Raw genomic sequence first — 23,706 nt, 5'->3', positions numbered from 1 at the left:
CGGAGAAACAAGCAGGAGGCTGTGCTTCGCAGGAAGGAGTGCTGGGGGCCGGAGCTACGCGGTGCACGAAGAACTTTGTGGAAGGATGCCAACAAGCATTGGCAACTGCAAAACATGCGGTACACGGGGATACTGTCTTGCATGGGGAGGCAAGCTCTTACCTCTGCCAAAGTTTGACAGTAGGACTTCAGGACCGTCGGGACTAGTTTAGTCCACCACCTGTGATGCTGAATCCACGCATTTCTTCAGGAGAGGGGACCCAAGTACTATTTGTTGCTGCAGAGGAGTGCCTGTTGAAGCAGGGAAGTGACTTCTTCTCTTCAAGGGAGATTCCTTTGTTCTTCTGGTGCAGGCGGAAGACAGACAATCCTCGGATGATGCACGACCTGGAAACAGTAGCAGTTGCTGGCAGGTGCTGAAGATACAATGTTGCAGAAGAAGTCTTTGCTTCTTTGTTGCAGTTTGTAGAATTCCTGGAGGGTCCAAATGCAGTTTTGTCTGTAGAAGGTGTAGTAAAGGATGCAGAGGATTCCAGCTGGAGTCTTGCAATCCAAATCTGAGAAAAACATCCAGAGGAGAGACCCTAAATAGCCCTGAAAGGGGGATAGGTAAGCATCTATCAGGGGAGGGGTCTGATGTCACCTGCTGGCACTGGCCACTCAGATGCTCCCAGAGTGCCCTGCCAACTTGGAATCCAAGATGGCAAAACCCAGGGACACTCTGGAGGAGCTCTGGGCACCAGCCCTGGGATGGTGATGCACAGGGGAGTGGTCACTCCCCTTTCCATTGTCCAGTTTCACGCCAGAGCAGGCACTGGGGGTCCCTGAAACGGTGTCGACTGGATTATGCAAGGAGGCACCAACTGTGCCCTTCAAAGCATTTCCAGAGGCTACCCTCCCAATCCTGTAACACCTCTCTTTCAAAGGAAATGCTTTGTTCTGCCTTCCTGGGATCGAGCAACAGGAGGGTAGAGACCTGTCTGTGAGGTGGCAACAACTGGGGCTGCCTAGAAAACCTCAGAAGGCTGGTGTGGCAGTATTTGGGGGTCCCCTGTGGTGGCCCCCAGAGTGCATGGAATTATACAACCAATGCTAGAATCAGCATTGGGATATAATTCCAAGATGTTAACACACCTTACATGGCCATATTCAGAGTTACCATTGTGAAGCTGGACCTAGGTATTGAGCTATGTCCAGTACACGCGTAAAATGGCATCCCCACACTCATGAAGGCTGGGAAAATGGTCCAGGACTGCGTGGGGGCACCTCTGCTAGTGCAGGGGTGCCCTCACACACAGGTACTTTGCACCTAGCCTTCAGGGTTGGAAGTCCTGACATATAGGTGACTTATAAGTGACCTGGTGCAGTGTAAATGGCAGTGAAATGGCACATGCACCATTTCACGCAGGCTCCCTATGGGTGGCAAAAGTAATGCTGCAGCCCATAGGGAACCACAGGAACCACAATGCCCTAGGTACCTAAGTACCATATACTGGAGACTTATAAGGGTTGACCAGTATGCCAATTTGGGATGAAGTACTGGGTTACCAGTATGCAGTGACAGAATTTAGAGGAGAGAGAGCATGAGCACTGGGGTCCTGGTTAGCAGGATCCCAGTGACACAGTCAAACACACTGATATCAGGCAGAAATTGGGGGATAACATGCCAAAAAGAGGGTACTTTTCTACAGTGTTATTCTCATTCCAGTACCTGTGGTCGAGAATGTAGGGGGTCTGGCTTGATGAAAGGCTGCCCATAAGCCATCAGATTACAAAGGTTACTGCCACCTGCTTTCGTATTCTTAGATAGCTTGGGGAAATTCTGGTATGTCTTCCTGTTTCAGCCCAGAGAACTGTAATCCAAGCTTTGGTTATTTCCAGGCTTGATTATAATATCCTCTACATTGGCGCTGGCAAGGCTTTGCTTAAGTGGCTCCAAATAGATCAAAAGGCTACCGCTCATCTCCCACTTCATCTGCCTAACTTTACTTCCAAAGGCAGTCTGCTCCATGACCTACAGTGGCTGCCAATTGAACACTGTGTGCTATTTAAAGATTTATGCTACATGCACAAATGCCTATCCAACTCTGGGCCCATTTATCTTAGATCCTTGGGCCCGTATTTATACTCCGTTTGCGCCGAATTAGCGTCGTTTTTTTCGACGCAAATTTGGCGCAAAACTAACGCCATATTTATACTTTGGCGTTAGACGCGTCTAGCGCCAAAGTATGGGCAAATAGCGTCATTTTTTGGCGTGAACGCCTTCCTTGCGTTAATGAGATGCAAGGAAGGCGTTCCCGTCTAAAAAAATGACGGCGACGCAAATGCGTTGTATTTATACTCCCGGGCAAAAATCACGCCCGGGAGGTGGCGGGTCAAGAAACCCCGCATTTGCGCCACTATTTAACGCCTGGGTCAGGGTAGGCGTTAAGGGGCCTGTGGGCTCAAAATGAGCCCACAGGTGCCCTCCCCTGCCCCCAGGGACCCCCCCTGCCACCCCTGCCCACCCCAGGAGGACACCCAAGGATGGAGGGACCCACCCCAGGGACATTCAGGTAAGTTCAGGTAAGTATAATTTTTTACATTTTTTTTTTTTTTTTGGGTGGCATAGGGGGGCCTTATTTGTGCCCCCCTACATGCCACTATGCCCAATGACCATGCCCAGGGGACATAAGTCCCCTGGGCATGGCCATTGGGCAAGGGGGCATGACTCCTGTCTTTACTAAGACAGGAGTCATTTAAATGGCGTCTGGCCGTCGAAAAAAATGGCGCAAATCGGGTTGAGGCGATTTTTTTGCCTCAACCTGACTTGCCCCATTTTAAGACGCCCTAACGCCATTTTCCCCCTACGCCGGCGCTGCCTGGTCTATGTGTTTTTTTCCCACGCACACCAGGCAGCGCCGGTCTGCTAGCGCCGGCTAACGCCATTCCATAAATACGGCGCCCGCATGGCGCTTCAGAATTGCGTTAGACGGCGCTAAATTTTTTGACGCTAAACTGCGTTAGCGCAGTTTAGCGTCAAAAAGTATAAATATGGGCCTTGGTGTCTTTATATTCTCCCAAGTGGTCTCTGTGCTCAAGCAAGCTTGAGATGGTCATAATTCCCAAAGTAAGGAAGTTCCCTCAAAGGAGGTGGGCCGTTCACCAATCTGGGTCCTAAACTCTGGAACTTCATGCCCCTGAACTTGAGAGTTTGTTACTCGCTTTCAGTCTTCTGTGAATTGCTAAAAATGTGGCTCTAAATCTTCCAATGTTGAGTAAGTTTGACACATTATTGTGATGAGAGCGGTGGGAAAACTTTTTTAAGTAACCACGCACTATATAAATTGTGTATAATAATGTATTGCATCCAATAATTATTGGATGTGTTAATTAAATCAACATTTGTTACATGTTGGCAGGTTAAACCTGCCAAAATTTAATGGGGGGTGGAGTAAACGGTATTTACTGTATCAAGTGGATTTCGTAACCTGCTAAACTGTAATGGGGGAAAGTAAACGGTATTTACTGTTGCATGCAGATTTCGTCAGTTACACACCAAAATCTACATGTTATTCCCCAGAAACTCCTAAAAGACACTATTTATCACACCCAATAAATAAGGCACCATAAGTGCGACAAGTATACCTGTACTTTAGGCCCGGAGGGGGAATAACATGTAATGTGAGCAAAGTGACACGAGATGAAAGCGTAATTAATTAACAAAAGCATGTGCATTTTTAGTGCGAAAAGGGCAATTCCTATGTCGCTCTTTAGGGACTACTGTTCGTATGCGAAAGTAGTAAATTGTACAACTGGCAAAACATTAAGAACACATTTCCATTTCCTTTTTAACCCACGAGCGTCCCGCAGGCCTTCTTTAAAATAGGTGCGTGACGATTAGTCCATTCAAAATATCACAATTCAAAGCTCTAGATTATACAGTTGTTTTTTGACCACCGCAGCCAGGCTCCCTTCCTTCGCCCCGGATTGAGAAGCACTCAAGTAGGCAGCCTCGGAATCGGCCTGTAGGCTCTACCGCCGGGGGGCCGAAGCCACCCCGTGACGTGACACGCAGCTCTGACGGCTGGGCCTGCTCCGGGAGAACTTGCGGCCTGCCGCTCGGGTGATTTGTTCCCCCCGCCCTCTCTCGCCTCAGTGCTGCTGCATACTCTCGGCCCCTCCCTTCTTCTGTGCTCCCCCCCACCCTTACGCTCCCCTCCGCCCAACGGAAGAAAAAAAATACCAAGCCGGGAATTCTCTATCGGTGTGAGTACGCTTTACGAACCGGAGATACCGAGACAGAAACTTCTGAGTGTAGGCCTAATCCCGAAGCGGCCTGCACAGAGAGGGCCAGGCCGGTGGTGGAAGCAGACGATTTTCCAAGGCCCAACCGCAGGTAGGTGTAACGAGGAAACGGAGGAGCGCGTTCCCGAACCGTTTCCAGTTGTGGAACTGGCGGTGGTTGATAGGGACAACTTTTCGCGCGGACCAAGCGAGGAGGGAGGTGGTGTATAGTCGCGGCCTATCCCGGTGTTGCAGGCCTTGAGGAGGCCGCAGCTAGGCCTCGGAGGAAAGCCAGCGCGCGCACTCAAAACAAAAGGGCCGCTGTAGGCCTGCGGCCTTCTAGTTGTATTGCTTCTGCTCAGTCCCAGAGTGCAACCCTTTTAACATTTAGATTTGTATTTATTTTATTTCCGTAATATTCTTTCCGGTCTGCGCTCTCACTTGTGTGATATGACCGACCTTCAAATCGGTATTTTTCCGGTTTGCCTCCGGTATGCTAAAACACATCAAGATGGCGACGCCCCTCTTGGGTTCCTCTGTCGTTGTGGGGAGGAGGGACTCCAGCGCCATCTTGAAGTTGGTGACGCGCTCGTTCGTGGGCGGGAGGAATTGTACCTCATAATTTTTTATTTTTTTTCACAAAAAATGCGACCTCAGCTTCCGTCCAGTAGTGTCTGTCTTGGTTGCAGTTTTCCAGTTTTGTTAATACATATATTAATTGTTGTGTTTATCAAACGTTAGTAAAGGGTTCCTACCCCTGCAGTCGCGTCAGATTTACTGACAGGAGGCGGTATTTCGCGCCTTCTTTCACCCAAGGTCTTACTCTACCCTGTCGCTGCCAATTTGCACACTGGAGAAGAGCCACATTTAAACATAGTTAATCCTATGTAATTTTTAAACTTAGATGCTCACTAGAAACATAACATTTGTGGGAGTTTTTGGGGGTGAGGGGGACTGCAAAGAGACGGTTGTCTGTATATAGTAGTGCGCCCTGTTCCCATTGACCATTGTAATTTTTGAGCCGACCTTGAATCGGGAATAGACATTCCCGCGCGATCCGTATGTGATTTCAAACGAGAAGCAATTTACACAGTAAGGAAGCACGGCTGCTTTAAGGAAAAAGGCATATCACATGTCTTCTGTGACTGATCAAAGTAAACGTTAATCAACTTTTCTGTAATAAGGATTAGTGTTCTTAAATTAACATAATGGTTTGGCTTGTCATGTTGACGTCATTCGCTAGGACCGTTTATTACTTAAACTGTATTCAAACCTGTCCAAAAGTGTGACACAGGATTATGCTTATGAAGTTGTGTTTAGATTGGTCAAGGAAAGAGGGTTCAGATGTGTTGAAAGAGTAGTCGATTTTCGAAGCATGCCCCTGCAGATTTGTGTAAATGTGCTATGTCTTGATTTTAAGAGTCCGTTAAAGCCGGTGCGAGATGAGCCTTCATTTATAGAGGTGCAGGATTATTTGCAGCACTCGTCAGGAAACAGTTTGTGACACATATTTGTGTCAAAGTTGCGTTCCTTCCCACCCCCGTGTTTGTGCCTCCAAAATGCGAGTCTCAGGGCCTGATTACGAGTTTAGGTGTTATTTATCACACATGATAAATATCGGTAACACAAGGGTATGCTCCTGTGTGCTATTGATAACACCTACGAGTTTGTGGGGAATAACGTTTTTTTTGTTTATCACACAAAAAAATCTACATGATACGGAAAATACAGTACCGTTTCCGCCTGTTAAGTTATGTCATTATTGACCTGCCAAGATTTAATGAAGGTTGCATTATTTAACACATTCGATAGTTATCAGGTGCATAAAACAAAACTCGTAATTCCCACCTGGGCGTAATCGGGGGTTTACACATGGGTCTGAATTAACAGACCCACTTCTAGTCAGGCTCTTAATGTTTTAGAACCTCATTGTCGTGCATTTTCGGTATTCATAAGTGCTGTCAGTTAAGTCATTCCTGTATACTTCTCAAATCGTGCACCTTTGGTGGGTGACATCTGTCTTGGAGTGACTGCATCTGCTCTGGAGTGTCTTATGCCTTCCAACCACCGTTCACTCTCCATGCTGATGGATGCACTAGGTTTTGGGTTCCACTATCGGATAACAGACTGTAGCAGACAAGACCGGGTGGGCCTTGACGAAATTTGAAATCACGACCTTCCAAAGAACAAGTGTTTAACTCATTGAGCTATTCCTCTGTTATGCTGACCATAGTTTCACACGTGGGAGCAGAGTGAAACATGACAGAGCTCATATTGAAAATTACACTACTTTGGGAATATATGCCACATACTTGAATCCGTGTTTATCAAGTCAAATTTAAACATATGTCCTACAGGTAAAATAATGTCATACTTGTATTTTTTTTTTTTTAAAGCCGAAGTCAATTCCTAAAATTGAGTTTTACAATCTAAGCTGCTACAAAACATTTAGAGGTGTGCATTGTCAGCACCACTGTTTCATTTTTAGATTTCAGTATCTGCCTTTATGAAGAGAAATATTATAGGGTTGGGGAGTCTTACTTATGACACGATTTCCTGTCCATTTTCCCTTAGGGAATGCAGTAGCTTTTGGGGCTGGGTGCTGAACAGATTTAGACAAACATGGATTGAGGATAACAGCTAAAACACTCTTGGATAGGTGCTGGTATTTGGGTGGAACAAATGGATACTTAGGGGGTGGGGGGGGGGGGGGGGAGAACATCAAGGACCTTAATATCCCATAAACATGCATTGGATTGGAGGAAGTTTTAAAAGGGAGGAATCTGAAATTGCCTCATATTTTACTGCACTCACAATGATAGGACCACAAAGGAGCACTTAAAGATCCCAACTGTGTAACTCCCAACAATTACAGAAGACCCATAATACACAGCGGGTTTGTATAAGGCAATACTTCACAGTAACACCTTAATCCTAGACGGGCCTCTGAGAAAGAATGCAAAGAAAACCAAGAAAGAAAGTAAAAAGAAAATCTGTTTTTAGGACAATAACCTTCACTTACCCAAAGGTGGCATGCTTCATTTTCGGGTTCCTCCTCACACCATTAACAAGTGGGTTAGTGGTGTGGGCTACGTCTCTCACTCATTTTGAGAGGAGGTCTTAGGTGGTAACTGAAAGGATATCCCAATGTGAGCTGTGTTGCGAAGATAACGGTCAGCAGAGTGTAGTAAAGGTAGTGAGCAAAAGTAAATTTAAAAATGCCTCACAGTGGAGATATTCAATTTTAAACACTGTCCTGATAGGCATAATTTAAACACGCATTTATAATGCAATAGGTCTCGCAGTTGCGTAAGTTAGAGCTATAGGCATTGTAAATTCATAACTGGACTTTTCTTGTCATAAATTGGTCAACCCTACCTCATAACTTCAACTTTTCCTGCCATATAATTCAGGTGGCCATGCATATACATAAAGCACTTCAACTTACCTTCTTCCTGTATCTGCAGCAAAAATGAAAATGTTCCCAATTAGCATCCTAATTTAAATCTGCCGTGCTATTTTCAATAGAATACCAACCACTTTCACCACCCCACCGTCAGAATTGCTGGCTGGCTAACACAATTGCCCTAAAAAAAGACACGACAGCCACAGAGGTGTAACAAGAAAAATAAACTAGAAAACTCACCCAAACATAATAAGAGTGTTCAAACAGTCATAGTGTAATAAGGATGTTAGGTTGGCCTGAGTAATGGTCATACTTGTAAAAAGGAGAGATTGTTAAAGTATATACAGTTATCATATCAGAAATAAACATTTGGCATTAGACTGTGGTGCTCAAAGTTGCCCCAAGACAGCACCATAACAAAAATATCATTTGTAAGAAACATGGTAATGTAACCATATTGTTAGCCCCAAGAGGGGATAACCATGGAAAAAAATACAGGAGAAAGTAATGCAGTGTAGCCATATACTTGAGGACATTTTTAGGGCTTGCAGGCCTACTGCAATGATATTACAAACAAAGTCTTTAAAACAAATATCTCCCAGCTGTAAAACAAAAGTTGTACCCATGAGAAAGCTTAAAATACATTGAATGGTGGGAGTGGTTATTATTTTGGGGTCCTCACTAACCTAGTGTGGGTACCCAGAGATGATGTAGACCAGGGGTCTTCAAACTGGGGGGCCTCAAGTTATCCCAGGGGTGCCAGATTGTGGCCATAAGAAGCATTACACAGATAATAGTGTTTAGGTTTAAGCAGAAACATGTTGTATTTTTAAAAAGGTAACAGTACTTAACTGCAATGTTTAATTACATCTAGGCATATTTAAACATTGCCATCTTTATAAAATATTTGTGAAAAATTCTGGGGGGGGGCTTTGTTTTTTATTTTTCAACAGGGGGTTGGGGGGGGGGTGGATAAGGATAAAAGGTTTGGAGACCACTGATGTAGACAGAGCATTTTGAAGGTGGTCCCATTGTCCTAGGACCACCAAGGGCTGAGTTATGAGCAAAAATGTTTTGTAAAAGTAATGCCCTGCAAAACATTATGGGCCAAGAGTCCGTGCCGCAAATATAGTATGTTGACTGCAATGCTCAGAACAGCCCATAGAGGACAACATAATAAAACTAGCTTTTGGAAGAAACATGGTCATGTAACCATACAGTCAGCCATTTAGAGAGCATAACCACATAAAACAAGAATGGGAGAAAGTAATGCAATGTAACTATGTATTTAGCCCCTAGAGGACATAGTGCATTACACATCTTCGAGGCTAGCAGAACTGTTACAATTATATTACAAACAAGGCCCATAAAACATAACTTCTCTTAGCTGTAAAACAAAAGTTCCAGCCATGAGAAACCTTAAAAAGATGAATGGGGGTAGGGGTTATTGTTTTGGAGTCCCCACTGACATAGTGTGGGGACCCAGAGATGATGAACACAGATAGCCCATGGTGGGCCAGTTTTCCAGAGTGCAGTGAATATTGTAGTATCTGCTCTCCTGCTGTGTCATGAGAGCCACTTTGAGGATTTTTGTTTTAGTAAAGCATTTACCAATTTCAATTGTTTTTAAGAGGAGACTTACAAGAAATGATTCTGATTAGGTAAATGTGAACAATGTGTCCTGCGCTCCAATACCGCCAGTCGAGTTCACGTTGTTGTGCCTGTTCGCACTGTGAGCTCCTTGGCTGTCATGCAGCACGAAGGGGAGAGACAAAAGAAATAGTTCTCCCCCGCTGAAGTATATTGGCAATCGTGCAATAATCTGTGTAACAGGAGCAGTCTGCAGGGTATGACAAAAACAGCCTCGAGGCGGGACAAACGTAAAGCAATTACCAATGACATCAAGGGATTTTTGAAAAGCAAGCCCACAAACGAGTGAAAGTGGTGGGTGTGGTTAAAAGCCCACAATACTTGTAACAGGTCAGAGTGCTTGCCCGCTTGACCTAAAAAGCAGAACCAGAGGATGCAACTTCACCCTTGCAGTAACTAAGTGGCAGTTAAAAATGCTTTGTACACACATTTTGTGACTTGACCAGGATAATCAAATCCACAGTATCCAGATGTACAAGTTTGAACTCGCTTACATCCAAAGACAGACATCTGTACAGATATCTTTCTAAGTAGATTGCTTAGAAGGCAGCGGACCTGGAGTGAGGCCTGCTCATGACTGTCTTTAGATGGAAGCGAGTTTGAGACTGGTATACCAGGATACTGCAGATTTTGGCTATCCTGGTCAAGATGCAAAATGTGAGGACGAAGCGTTAACTGTCACTTAGTTATTGTTTACAGAGTGATAAGGTTCTCAATCTGTTTTGACAAATGCAGTACACCTCGTTGTAGGGTTATTAGGAATGGCAGAAACATGTTGACCCCATTATCACTGCAAGGCTGAAGTAGCTTCCCCTGGCTCTCCTATTTTTTTTAATGATGCCAATGAGGGACAATGATTAAACTTGGATATCAACCACTGTGAGGCATTTTCCGTTCACCTCTGCTCACTTCCTTCACTGCACTTTGCTAACCATTATATACATTAAACAGCCCACATTGGGATATCCTTGGCTACCACCTACAAGCTTTTCTCAGATTGGTGAGAGTTGTAGCCCACACCACTAAACCATTCTTAGTGGTGTGAGGAGGAACCTGACGATGAAGCATGCCATCTTTAGGCGGGTGAGGGTTATTATCCTAAAAACAGATTTTCATTTTACTTTCTTTCTTGGTTTTCTTTGCATCCTCTCTCAGTCCTGCAGAAGATTAAGGTGTCCCTGTGATTTATTGTCCAATATAGAACCACTATGTATTTTGCATCTTGTGTTATCGTATTTTACTGAACAAAAAAAAGATCAGGAGTGGTGGGGGCATGTGCCTTCATGTGTATTTGCTGTAAAGCAGTTTTTAGGTGTAAAGAAATGTTAAAAATGTGCGACTCTATATTGAGAACCAAAAATTGACTCTCAGCTGACTATTTCACTAGTTGATGGTTTCTGAATACTTTTGTTCCAATAGCCATTTAGGAATAACCTGTTTTTTTAACCTCGTTGGCAGAATTTGGTAAAGAACACTAATAAGGAGTTTAAAAAGGTTGACAGTCGTTTAAAAAAACAAACTATTGCTGAATGTTAAATTGCACTGTAGCCGAGCTTCTCCTGTGTCTCTTTGCTCCTACCCGGTGATCTACTGGGCCATTGCAATTTACTATCTGTCCCTTAATGTTTACAGCTCTGCCCCCACTTTACACAACTATAGATGATTTCCCTTCACCAGCTGTATTGTATCTTCGAGTAGGCCCCAGATATCCCTAGTTCTGTCTTGGGCACAAGCAGGGATGCAAGGGGTTCAGCCCTCTCACTGTAGAATATATCTAAAAACCACTCCTGGAAACTGGGGATAGGAGCCTTCAACCATGGACTTGCCATGCAAGCATCTTCAGGGGCGCCACCAGTTTTCTCTGGGAGTGGGGGCTACACAATGTAACCTGGGAGTAGCAGTAGTGGTGTGCATCCCAAGCTTGACCCCTTCACCAAGTTTGTATCAGCCATTGGTCTAATCATCTGGGCTACATCTGATCAGAAATTATGTATTGGTGGGCAGTGCCAAGCAAGGTGCAAAAAAGCTGCTGGGCCGGTGGAGCATCTTGGACAGCTTGAGGAGAGTGCTGCACACATCCAGTGCATTCATTCAGGAGTATAGTAGACTTTATTTAGGAAACTAAAATGTATGAGTCTCTTTTGTGTTTTAGGGACTTGTTTAATTTTCTCACAACTGTATCCTCATATTTTCTTAGTGTCACCCCCAGATCCACCTCCCATTTTGTTTTGGTAGCGTTAGTGGGCAACTGAAGCATCCCGTCCAGTAGCTGGTATAATCTCAAGACCCAACCTCTATTAGTGATGGAAGTGTACATCCATGTCAGGGTGTGCGGAACTCCTCTGGTTCTTGGGGTTAAGCCATCTCGCCGGGTAGAAGCTGCCTATCACAGCCTGTAATAGCTGAACAAATGAAGTGCATTTATTTCCCCAAGTTTAAAAGAATGATCCACGTTAATTAATCTGTCATCTAGGAACAATTTTCCTAGTTTACGGAGTCCCAGTCTTGTGAGAGTTATCTGTAGATGGGGATAGAGCTCGCTAATAGGCGATTCAGAGGAGTAAACTTAAGTGTGGTCAGCACGTCCAACTAGGGAACACAATGCCCAATTTGTACGGCTAACTGTCTCTTGGTTGAGTGCCCAACTGCCAATGTAGTGTTAAGTGACCCTGTGTCAAATTGATCTCTTTCAATGGAAAAATGTGGGGTAGTACTCTGTGGATTAACCCAGTGTATGCTGTAGTGGGTCTGCGCTCCCAAAAAGTATAGTTTAGGATCAGGACTAGCAAACCTTTCTGCCCATATGAGTATGTAAGCCTCTCCCAGCACATCTTGGAACTATACCACTTCAGACAAGCGTGAGGTAACTGTGGAGCCTTGTGAATAGTCTTTGTGGGGGGAATAGGTATATTGATAAAAAAAGATAGTAGTCTAGGGGAGCACTGGCATTTTTATTAATGTCACCCTACCTTCCATAGAGAGGTGGAGTGCAACCCAATGCTCCACTTGATTCGAGAGCCTATGAATCACTGAATGTTAGTTACTCCTGAATAAGGTTTCCATATCCCTGATAACTTGTATTCCCAAGTAGCAGGTTGAGTCCTCCCTACAGGACAGGGGAAACTCTAGATTAATTCTACGAGTGTTATCAGTTAAAGGGGAACATTTCAGACTTTTCCTGGTTAATCCTCAGACCATCATGGTCACCAAATCTAATAATATAAACAATGGAGCAGAGGTTGCCTCTGTGTTTTTAACAAATAAGACAGTGTCATCAGCGCATAGGTAATGTAAGACTCTTCAGATGGGGAACAAAATACCTCCCTGGCCATGTCTTTCATGCAACCCCAGACAACAGAGGCTCAATGGCTAGGGCAAGCGATAGAGGACAGCTGTGCTGCGTTCCCCTGCCCACAAAAAATGTAGGAAAAAGATAACCATTTACTAGAAAATTTTCCATTGGGGCGGTGTATTGTAGTTCCGTCAGTCATGTGAAATAATTCCACAGGCCCATGTGGCGCATGACAGCAAACAAAAAGCGTCATTAAGGGGAGTCAACGGCCCTCTCGGTGTCAAGGAACACTGAAACTGCCTGAGCCTCATGCTCAATATGGTTGAGCATTGCCAAAAGAATATGCACATTATTAGAAGTGGCCCTGCGGGGAATTAACCCAGCCTGATCCAGCAGAACTAGTCTATTCATTAGTGGATTGAGTCTATTCACTAGCATGCATGAAAAGATTTTGTTGTCTGCATTTAATAGTGATACTAGTGTGTATGACCCAGGTTCTTTAAGGTCTTTTTCAGGTTTTTGAATAAGAGATCTGTGCTTCCCTTGTGGTTGGGTGGAGGAGACCAGTTCCAAGAGCCTTCCGGTGCAATTATAGGAGCCAGGGAGTTATGAGCTCTTTGAATTCTTTAAAATATTCCATCATTAGAATATCAGTGCCTGTGGTCTTGCCACTTGCAAAGCTATTTATCTATTGCTAGGCGGATTTCATTTAAAGATGGGGGCTCCAACAGATTCACTTATGTTGCCCTCAACTTATGCAAGAGTAATGTCCTGAAGGTAAACTTCAATGTGGATCAGAGAAAAAGCGACACAGCTTGGAAGAGTATAAACTCATATATTATTGCTGGAAAAACTGGATGATCAATTAATTTCCAGTGATAGCTTTTTCCCTTCTGTGAGCATAACATTGTTTTAGGTTGGGCAACTTCAGCGTCCAAATTATGGTTCTGCTGGTTTTCTCACCCTTTCCATAAGTATACACCTGTTAATATTTGCCAAGGTATGAGATATCGTGGTCTGCTGCCTTTCTGAACTGAGTCATCAGTCTATCCAGATCAGCCTGAGGTGGCATGTGCTAGTTTATTTTGTAACTGTGCTGTGCTAAAGTCAGGTTTACTTTCAACAAACTAGCTGGACTTAAATGGAGTCAAGGACCCTCAGTTGTTCATAAATTGGTATGCTCATTATCTATACCTTAAAGGTTTCCTAAACTGTAAAAACAAGTGGATTGAGCAAACATTCTTATAAAATAATGCTTCAATGGCTGTTGCAATGCCTGTCTTAAAGTCAGTTGTTTGGACTGCAGCTGGGGTGCACCAGGGCCTATAGCTATGAGGGTGACCTGGTAGCACAATTGGTGGAGCCACTGGCGAGTGGTCTGGTAGTATCCTAGGTAGATAGATATTTAAGCGATTGTACTCAGGGGATGGGCTGCATTGACAGTAACCAAAAGTCAGTCTGGGAGTGTGTGTCATGTACAGAGTAAGAGAATTGATATATTCTGCTACCATCCTCAATTGCACACTACCTGTGTACAAGGCTGTAAAAGTACTTAAGCTGGTTAAGCTTAAATACAGAAGCATGACTGCCCAGCCTTTGTGGGTTAGCGGAGTCAATAAAAGGGTTGTACGCCAGATTAAAGTCACCTCTCCATATTATGTTGGTCATTTCGCATGCACTAATGGGATGCTACACTTTCAAAGAACTCCGGTGGTCACCATTGGGGGCATGTGAATTGATAAGCATGAGGGGATAGTCTTGAAAGCCCAGAACAATAAATGTATCACCCTTTAGGGCAGAGGTCTTTAAACTGGGGGGCGAGCCCCCCTAGGGGGGCCTCAAGTGATCCTAGGGGGGGGCGCCAAAAGCAGCATTATAAAGATAACAGGCCCTTGTTTTAAGCAGAAGCATGTTATTGCATTTTTTAAAAAGGTTACAGTACTGAACTTCAATGTTTAAATAAGACTAGACCTATTTAAACATTGCCATCTTTATAAAATAATTGTGAAAAATTCTGAGGGAGGGCCCAATGATTTTTTTTTTGCAAGTGGGGGGGGGGGGGTGAGTGGAGGGGCGCGGCATTAAAAAGTTTGGAGTCCACTGCTTTAGGGGTTAAGTAAGCATAGATAACTGTAAAGCACTGTGTCTTCCGAATCATCCGCACCACCTGCTTTGTACGACCTAGAGTGGTTTGACCCATATTGATTGGCAAATGTGTGGTTTCTCCCAGGTGTCATGTGCATCTATTGAGAGCAATCTCAACACCATGCATTTCCAGATAAGCCAAAATCAGGTACCCTTTTTTGGGATTCCCCAGACTGCTAACATTCTATGTTAGCATCTCAATTGTACCTGGCTTAAGATACTAGCTCTGGGGTGGGGTTTGATGCATGACAGCGTAAACATAGGTGGGAGCATTAATCAGCCATAGCAAGAGCGATACTGGTCAAACTGTAATATGGGCAGAGCATAAAGAAAAATGACAGGCTTAGAACAGTCCCTTTGCTTGCTCCTCTCTTGCTGAGCACCCCATCAGCCAATGCGTAAGCCCTAATTTCCCAAAGTAACCAAGGTAGCTAAATAAATGCTTAGTACAAAGTGGTATAATTCAGCACCAAGTACCCAATACAGCAAACAGAGATATAAATGAGCCTTAACCTTACAGCAAAGCATTTCACATGTTCATGGCAGTGCATCTGTTCTGGTTGATAGTAGTTAGCAGCATAGCAGAGACTACACATCGATAGCACCGTGAGCAGTTTATATGGTCAAACTAGAAGAATTGTCACTTGAGGGAATGCCCTCTACGCCAGGATCACCAAGCAACTCACTAGAAGACTACTAAACTATCCAGAACTCGGCAGCTCGACTCATCCTCAGCTTCCCACACAGAACTCTTATCTCACCGCACCTCAGGGAACTACCCTGGCTCCCGATACACATACAAGTTCAATTCAAACTCTTTACATAAACATTCAAGGAACTACACAACTCAGGCCCCCCTACTGGAACAGTTGCATCACCTTCCACCAACCACCCATAAACCTCCGCTCCAGAGAACTCCTACTTGCACAAATCAAATGCATACACTGAACCAGAACCAGAGCAGGCGGATGAGCTTTCTCTTATAACGGTCCTAAAATGTAGAACAACCTCCCATTTCACATCTTAGCCTACACCTCTCTTCTTGAATTCTGCAAGAAGCTGAAGACCTGGGTTTTCAATTAACCAGCATACCATAGGCAGGGCTAGGTGCACACACTTGCTCAGCACCAGGATACCCTTGTGGGTGATAGTGCGCTTTACAAGTACACAAAAAATTACAGTATAACAAAAGTACAAGCGTCAGGGGCACACAGTGGCAATTTTACCAGTCCTCTATTAAACATGTTAAGGTCATTCTTCATCATCAGACAAGTCATTTGAGGCAGTGTCCACAAAGTGCAGTTGAGCAGCAGTGGAATGATGTTTTTTATTTCAGGCTATGAGTTGTGATTTGCTCTGCTTAATTGCTTCTTTTGAGGAAGTAAAGAACATAGTGTGGCCCTCTGTCTGAACGCAGAGTTTAGCTTGATGTAGCAATGCATATGGAATCTTATTAGCGATAAGCTTTTTTTAACCCCTGCAAAGTTTTACCTAGCCTCCTGCACTAATCCATAAACTCGGACCGAGAGATCTTTGCCTTGAATTGTTAATTGCCAGTTTTCTCTCAAGATTCGCAGGGCAGTGTCCTACACTCCGTAGTTTAAAAGTCACGCATAGATGAGGTGTGGAGTGGCGCTTGAAGGTGGTGTATTCCACAAGGATCTATAAACCCTTTCAAATAAAAAACAGATGGAAAAGTTCTCCTTACCCAGCACTGCCCCCAAGAAGTGTTCCACATACGTCTACACCTTGCCATTCTGGTGGATTCAACCGGGCCAACAACATGGAAGGTTGTTGCTCCTGGAGCACAATTCTAGTCCTCATTTCTGGTTGTTGCTTGAGGCGCCTCCACCATTAGCCTGTCAATGTTTGTTGTTTTCCACCATGGAGTTTGTTGTCCACCTCCTCTAGTCTGTCATCATGCTTGTCTGTACATGTTTTCATAAGATCAAGTAATGTTGTGAGAGTGTGTAATTTTCCATCAATGTGGTGAAGGCTGTTGTGCATTTCTAGTAGCAGACGTTTGGTGTCAATCTCTTCATCTTTAGTGAAGGCCGCAGATCCATGTTCTATTTGATCCTCTTCAGAGTTATGTTGTAGTTTGGATCCATGTCGTGTTTCAAAATTCAAGTGGTTCTGTTTAGGATCCTTCTTCTCTATAACGCAGTAATGGATGACCAGGTCTGAGCCAGTCGATCTTGAGGCAAAAAATGTCTGGTTATTATGGAGTGGTGCAACAGTCTGATTTGCGGTCCTTGAATGGGAATGTACTGTATGCTAGTGGTATTCTGTACGTGTTGCAGTGCAGCAATACATTGATGGATTGTTGGTAGACCTACAGCATTTGTAAGTGCTAGTGTATAATGTTTCATACCTACAAGCATAGTATGCCTCAGAGTGTCCTTGCATCCTTAAGGTGCAGGCCCCCGCCATAGAGTGAGTGAGAGTCCCAGGGTGAAAATGTTCAGACAGTTGGCTGAAGTGAACCCAAGGGCAGGATGCTGCGCACATAGGGCTCAGAGAGGTCCGCCGCTCACCTATGTGCTGTGATTCCTCCCGCGGGAGCAGGTTTGATGTAAAGGTGGGTTGATGCATCGGCCTTGTTGGTTGTGACCGTGCCCCAAGCCTCCTGCAGCTCCTTACCAGGCCTAAAAAAATCATAAAAATGAATAATCTACTTTTGCTCTACAAAAAAACTTCTATGTTTCATTAAATAAACTAAACGTTTGCACCATGTATAAAAAAAATCTAGCTCGCAAATAAGGTACACATAATATATTACTTGCCTCTTAGTTTACTAATAACATTGCTACCGTAGCAGGAGAGTTTGTTTAAACACCCACTTTTAATAAATATGTTACTAAAGCATAATGTGGTCACACACTGTCATTTATAGACAGCAAATTTCCAAGAAATGTCAAAAATACTTCCAACTAACTTGCAGCTTTACTGATAAAACTATATAATATGTTACCAAATCTGTGAAAACTTGGTTTCAGAAAACATTTTTATTCGTTCCACAACTCCAAGTAAAGTATTCTGAACTGTTTTCACCCTATTGAAATATTTTGTTCATCACACTGAAGTAGAAACAATGGGTTTTCACAACTACTGAAATATATTTTGAAATGTTTGTACAGAGGACTTAGCTATTTAAATGTTGTTTGTTAGGAAAAATAAAATCCTGGAACTCTGCAGTCAGAAGGAAAATTAATTGTAAAACAAACTGACTTTTGACCTCTGTCTCTGAAATCAGAGTAAGCGTGACAATAACAGGATTTAACCCCTTTGCTGCCAGGCCTTTTCCCCCTTCTGTGCCAGGCCTTTTTTTGCCTATTTGGAGCAGTTTGCGCTTAGGCCCTCATGACTTTTTGTCCACATAAGCTAACCAAGCCAAATTTGTGTCCTTTTTTCCCAACATCCTAGGGATTCTAGAGGTACCCAGATTTTGTGGGTTCCTTGGAAGGAGGCCAAGAATTAGCCAAAATACAGTGAAAATTTCGTTTAAAAAAAAAAAAAAATGGGAAAAAGTGGCTGCAGAAGAAGACTTGTGGTTTTTCCCCTGAAAATGACATCAACAAAGGGTTTGTGGTGCTAAACTCAGCAGCTTCCCAGCTTTCAGGAACAGGCAGACTTGAATCAGAAAACCCAATTTTTCAACACAATTTTGGCATTTTACTGGGACATACCCCATTTTTGCAATTTTTTGTGCTTTCAGCCTCCTTCCAGTCAGTGACAGAAATGGGAATGAAACCAATGCTGGATCCCAGAAACCTAAACCTTTCTGAAAAGTAGACAAAATTCTGAATTCAGCAAGGGGTCATTTGTGTAGATCCTACAAGTGTTTCCTACAGAAAATAACAACTGAAAAAGAAAAATATTGAAATTGAGGTGAAAAAACCATCAATTTTTCTCTACGTTTTACTCTGTAACTTTTCCCTGCAATGTCAGATTATCGAAAGCAGTATACCGTTACGTCTGCTGGACTCCTCTGGTTGCGGGGATATAAAGGGCTTGTAGGTTCATCAAGAACCCTAGGTACCCAGAGCCAATAAATGAGCTGCACCCTGCAGTGTGTTTTCATTCTATACCGGGTATACAGCAATTCATTTGCTGAAATATAAAGAGTAAAAAATAGCTATCAAGAAAACCTTTGTATTTCCAAAAAGGGCACAAGATAAGGAGTTGAGGAGCAGTGGTTATTTGCACATCTCTGAATTCCGGGGTGACCATACTAGCATGTGAATTACAGGGCATTTCTCAAATAGATGTCTTTTTTACACACTCTTCTATATTTGGAAGGAAAAAATGAAGAGAAAGACAAGGGGCAATAACACTTGTTTTGCTAATCTATGTTCCCCCAAGTCTCCCGATAAAAATGATACCTCACTTGTGTGGGGAGGCCTAGCGCCCGCAACAGGAAATGCCCCAAAGCGCAACGTGGACACATCCAATTTTTTGAAAGAAAACAGAGGTGTTTTTTGCGAAGTGCCTAACTGTAGATTTTGGCCTCTAGCTCAGCCGGCACCTAGGGAAACCTACCAAACCTGTGCATTTTTGAAAACTAGAGACCTAGGGGAATCCAAGATGCGGTGACTTGTGGGGCTCTGACCAGGTTCTGTTACCCAGAATCCTTTGCAAACCTCAAAATTTGGCTAAAAAAACACATGGGGGGTCATTCTGACCCCGGCGGGCGGCGGGAGCCGCCCGCCTGGAGGGAACTGCCAGAAGGCCGTACCGCGGTCAAAAGACCGCGGCGGTCATTCTGGGTCTCCCACTGGGCTGGCGGGCGACCGCCAAAAGGCCGCCCGCCAGCCCAGTGGGAAACAGCCCTCCATGAGGAGGCCGGCTCCGAATGGAGCCGGCGGAGTGGAGGGTGTGCGACGGGTGCAGTGGCACCCGTCGCGTATTTCAGTGTCTGCAATACAATGTGGGGCCCTCTTACGGGGGCCCCTGCAGTGCCCATGCCATTGGCATGGGCACTGCAGGGGCCCCCAGGGGCCCCACGACACCCCTCACCACCATCCTGTTCTTGGCGGGCGGAACCGCCAGGAACAGGATGGCGGTGAGGGGGTCGGAATCCCCCATGGCGGCGCAGCAAGCTGCGCCGCCATGGGGGATTCCCAGGGCAGCGGAAAACCAGCGGGAGACCGCCGGTTTTCCTCTTGTGACTGCGGCCGAACCGCCGCGGTCAGAATGCCCAAGGGAGCACCGCCAGCCTGTTCCCGCGGTCCCCGGCCCTGGCGGTAATTACCGCCAGGGTCAGAATGACCCCCATGGTCCTCACATTTCTGTGGCAGAAAGTTCTGGAATCTGAGAGGAGCCACAAATTTCCTTCCACCCAGCGTTCCCCCAAGTCTCCAGATAAAAATTATACCTCACTTGTGTGGTTAGGCATAGCGCCCGCGACAGGAAATGCCCCAAAGCGCAACGTGGACATATCCAATTTTTTAAAATAAAACGGAGGTGTTTTTTGTGAAGTGCCTACCTGTAGATTTTGGCCTCTAGCTCAGCCGGCACCTAGGGAAACCTACCAAACCTGTGCATTTTTTAAAACTAGAGACCTAGGGGAATCCAAGATGGGGTGACTTGTGGGGCTCTGATCAGGTTCTGTTACCCAGAATCCTTTGCAAACCTCAAAATTTGGCTAAAAAAACACCTTTTCCCCATATTTCTGTGGCAGAAAGTTCTGGAATCTGAGAGGAGCCACAAATTTCCTTCCACCCAGCGTTCCCCCAAGTCTCCCGATAAAAATGATACCTCACTTGTGTGGGTGGGCAAGGTGCCTGCAACAGAATAAGGCCCAAAACTTGTAGAGATAGAGGGGATAGCACAGCGAGTTTATAAGGGCATATTCTTTTATACATCTTTAGACGGACTCTGCTTTGGGGACCCACATAAGTGAGGTGTCATTTTACTTGGGAGACTGAGGTGAAAACTGGGGAGTAGGAATTTTGTGCTGGAGCGTTGATCCTACTAAGAAAAGTCAGGAAAATATGCTTTTTTATGCAAATTTTGAGGTTTACAGAGGAGTCTGGGTAAGAAAATGTTGGGGGAGCCACACTAGCCACACCTCCCTGGACTCCTTGGGGTGTCTAGTTTTAAAAAATATCTGGGTTTTGTAGGTTTCCCTAGATGAAGGCCGCACCCAGGACCAAAAACATAGGTGGCCCCCCCCCCCCCCCCCCCAAACACCTAGCGTGTCACAGGTGTGCTGCGACGCCTGATTACAGCAGAGCAGGTTTTGTCATTTTTACCACACATACTGGTTGGATTTGGCACGAGGGTGCTGGTGATGGTTCAGTGGATTGAATTTTTATTAACAAGAGATTTCACAAAAATAAAATGCACTGTTAATAACTGAAAGGCAAAAAACTGAACCAATGATTCACAGTTCGTGAGCTGTAAAGCCGCGACAAGGCACCAACCTCTTTACAGTCCATTCACACACCTTTCATACATGACACGCACAAGACCATTCACACCGCCAGCCACGGGCCCAGCACATTACAACACTCACATCGACAGACCGCGCCACTCAAGGGCCCATCACTTACATACGCCCACATGCCTGATACAAGAATCACACCAGCTGATGGGAGTGTGGATTGGCGTTTGGCTGGCACCGCCAACCAAGCCCCACCCCAGGCACACCGCCTTCCAAGCCCAACCCCAAGCACACGCCCAGCCAAGCGCCACCCCAAGCACACGCCCAGCCAAGCGCCACCCCAAGCACACGCCCAGGCAAGCGCCACCCCAAGCACACGCCCAGCCAAGCGCCACCCCAAGCACACCGCCAGCCAAGCGCCACCCCACGCACACCGCCATCATTTTTTTTTGTTTATAAACAACAAAGAAACCACTAATTATAAAATAAGCACAAAACTACAAACACAAAAGCTCTAACTAAATACATGACAGAGATGCCAACTGTGAAACATATGAAAATATAAAACAGACAGCTTACGCTTACGGTATTTCCCAGAAGTTTTTTTGGGTATGGTAACTTCTAGAACAGCTGGGCACACACAGCCCAGGCTTTGAAGGTCATTTGGGGCAGTACATCCGGCTCTCCCTCCGGATTAATCTCCGGGCACATACTCTACATTTCTTTGTGGGCAAGTCTTTTTTGGGAGTGGGAGGAATGTGATCTGGAAAGTGCCGATCTTTCAATCTAGCCACATCCTCCACCACTTCTACTCTAGGAACTCTTGCCGGTTCCACCACAATGAGGCTTTCTATCACCGACTCCTGAAATTTAACAAATGTCATCCTTGACTCAGGTGAACAATCCTTGTATACAAAAAAGGCATTAAAAGTTGCCAAATGAAATAAATATAGGGCCAACTTTTTATACCACACATAAGACTTACGAAGAGCAGTGTAAGGTTCCAACCTCTGATCTACTCTATCAACAACACCCATGTGCCTATTGTAGTTCAAAATGCACGCAGGTTTGCGCACTTCCGCAACCTGACCCCAAACAGCCACAGGGGAAATACTCTCATCATGGATGGTCGATAGCATGTACACATCCCTCCTGTCTGAAAATTTCATAGCTAGCAGCTCATTATTCCGCAAGGCACTGCACTGTCCCCTCACAAGTTTCTTACAGACAAGCTCCCTTGGATAGCCTTTCCGGTTAGAACGGATTGTGCCTCAAGCAACAGTGTCCACTCTAAACAACTCCTTGAACAACTGCACTCCAGTGTAGAAATTATCTACGTACAAATGGTGACCTTTGTTAAACAGCCGTCTAGCAAGTTCCCACACAATTTTTTCGCTAACTCCAAAAGTGGCCGGACAACCAGGAGGGTCAATACTGGAATCCCTACCAGTGTAGACCCGGAAATTATACACATATCCTGTACTGCTTTCTGACAACAGATACAATTTAATCCCATACCATGCCCTCTTACTAGGAATGTACTGCTTAAAAACTAAACGCCCCTTGAAAAGGACCAAAGACTCGTCCACACTTATCTCTTTGCCTGGAACATAGATCTCTGAAAACCGATCCACAAAATGATCAAGGACAGGCCTAATCTTAAAAAGACGGTCACAATCAGGGTGATCTCGTGGCAAGGCTAAAGCATTGTCTACAAAATGCAGCATTCGAAGAATAAGCAGATACCGATTACGTGTCATAGTTGCAGGAAATATAGCGGTTGCCATCAATGGACTAGTAGACCAATAGGAAGCCAGTGACGGCTTCCTGATCAACCCCATCAAAAAAGTCAAACCTAAAAACCTTTTCATCTCTTCCAGATATGTGGGAACCCACTGAGTAGCTCTAGACTGAGGCTTAAGTCTGGCAGCGTTGTCCCGCAAATATTGCTCTGCATACACATTTGTCTGCTCCACAATCTCTTCCAAAAATACATCGTCCATAAACAAGTGAAAGAAATGGACAGGCAGAAAGTTTTCCGTATTAACTCTACACCCTGGGAGACCAGTAAATGCAGGTAACTGTGGCTGCTCCGTGTTTGAGGCAATCCAGGTGTCAGGTCTTCTAATGGGAAACCCTTCAGCCCCAGGCTGCTGCACTCTTGGCACATCAATGTCCTCCTCTAACACAGGCCCTTCATCTGCACTGAGAGTAGCTTCCTCATCAGAAAAATACTCTCGGACAGAAAACTCACTTCCAGAATCTCCTGCTTCCTCCTCTGCCTCAGATGCAGAGTCAGTGTCGTAATCAGGGTCTGAAGACGACTCAAAGAGCATGCGAACAACCTGCTGAGCGGTCACTCTGCGGCTAGCCATGATCCTCACTAACAACAAATGGATTGCCAACAACAACTAGCACTAAAATAAGTAATAAACAAAGTGTAGCTTTATCACAAAGAGTTTGTACTACAAAAAACTATACCACTCACTTGCCTGAAAAAGCTACTCACCAAGCAACTACTCTGCACAGACACAGCAATCACCAAAGATATCCCACTAAA

At 44.8% G+C, this 23,706-nt stretch overlaps 1 protein-coding gene across 2 annotated transcripts in view; it reads left to right on the top strand.

Annotated features, from left to right (window-relative positions):
- The first annotated feature begins 3,945 nt into the window (after nucleotides 1-3,945).
- Nucleotides 3,946-23,706, top strand: part of ZFX (zinc finger protein X-linked) — a 543,920-nt gene continuing 524,159 nt past the window's right edge. Inside the window, exon 1 of one of the 2 annotated variants that reach the window (XM_069204818.1) lies at nucleotides 3,946-4,377. The gene's annotated coding sequence lies outside the window, so the exon portion shown is untranslated. The remainder of the gene's footprint in view (nucleotides 4,378-23,706) is intronic. The other variant, XM_069204819.1, reaches the window with a different exon arrangement.

The sequence above is a fragment of the Pleurodeles waltl genome, chromosome 8 (assembly GCF_031143425.1).
Source record: "Pleurodeles waltl isolate 20211129_DDA chromosome 8, aPleWal1.hap1.20221129, whole genome shotgun sequence".
Lineage (NCBI taxonomy): Eukaryota > Metazoa > Chordata > Amphibia > Caudata > Salamandridae > Pleurodeles > Pleurodeles waltl.
This window is presented reverse-complemented; position numbering and strand designations above follow the sequence as displayed.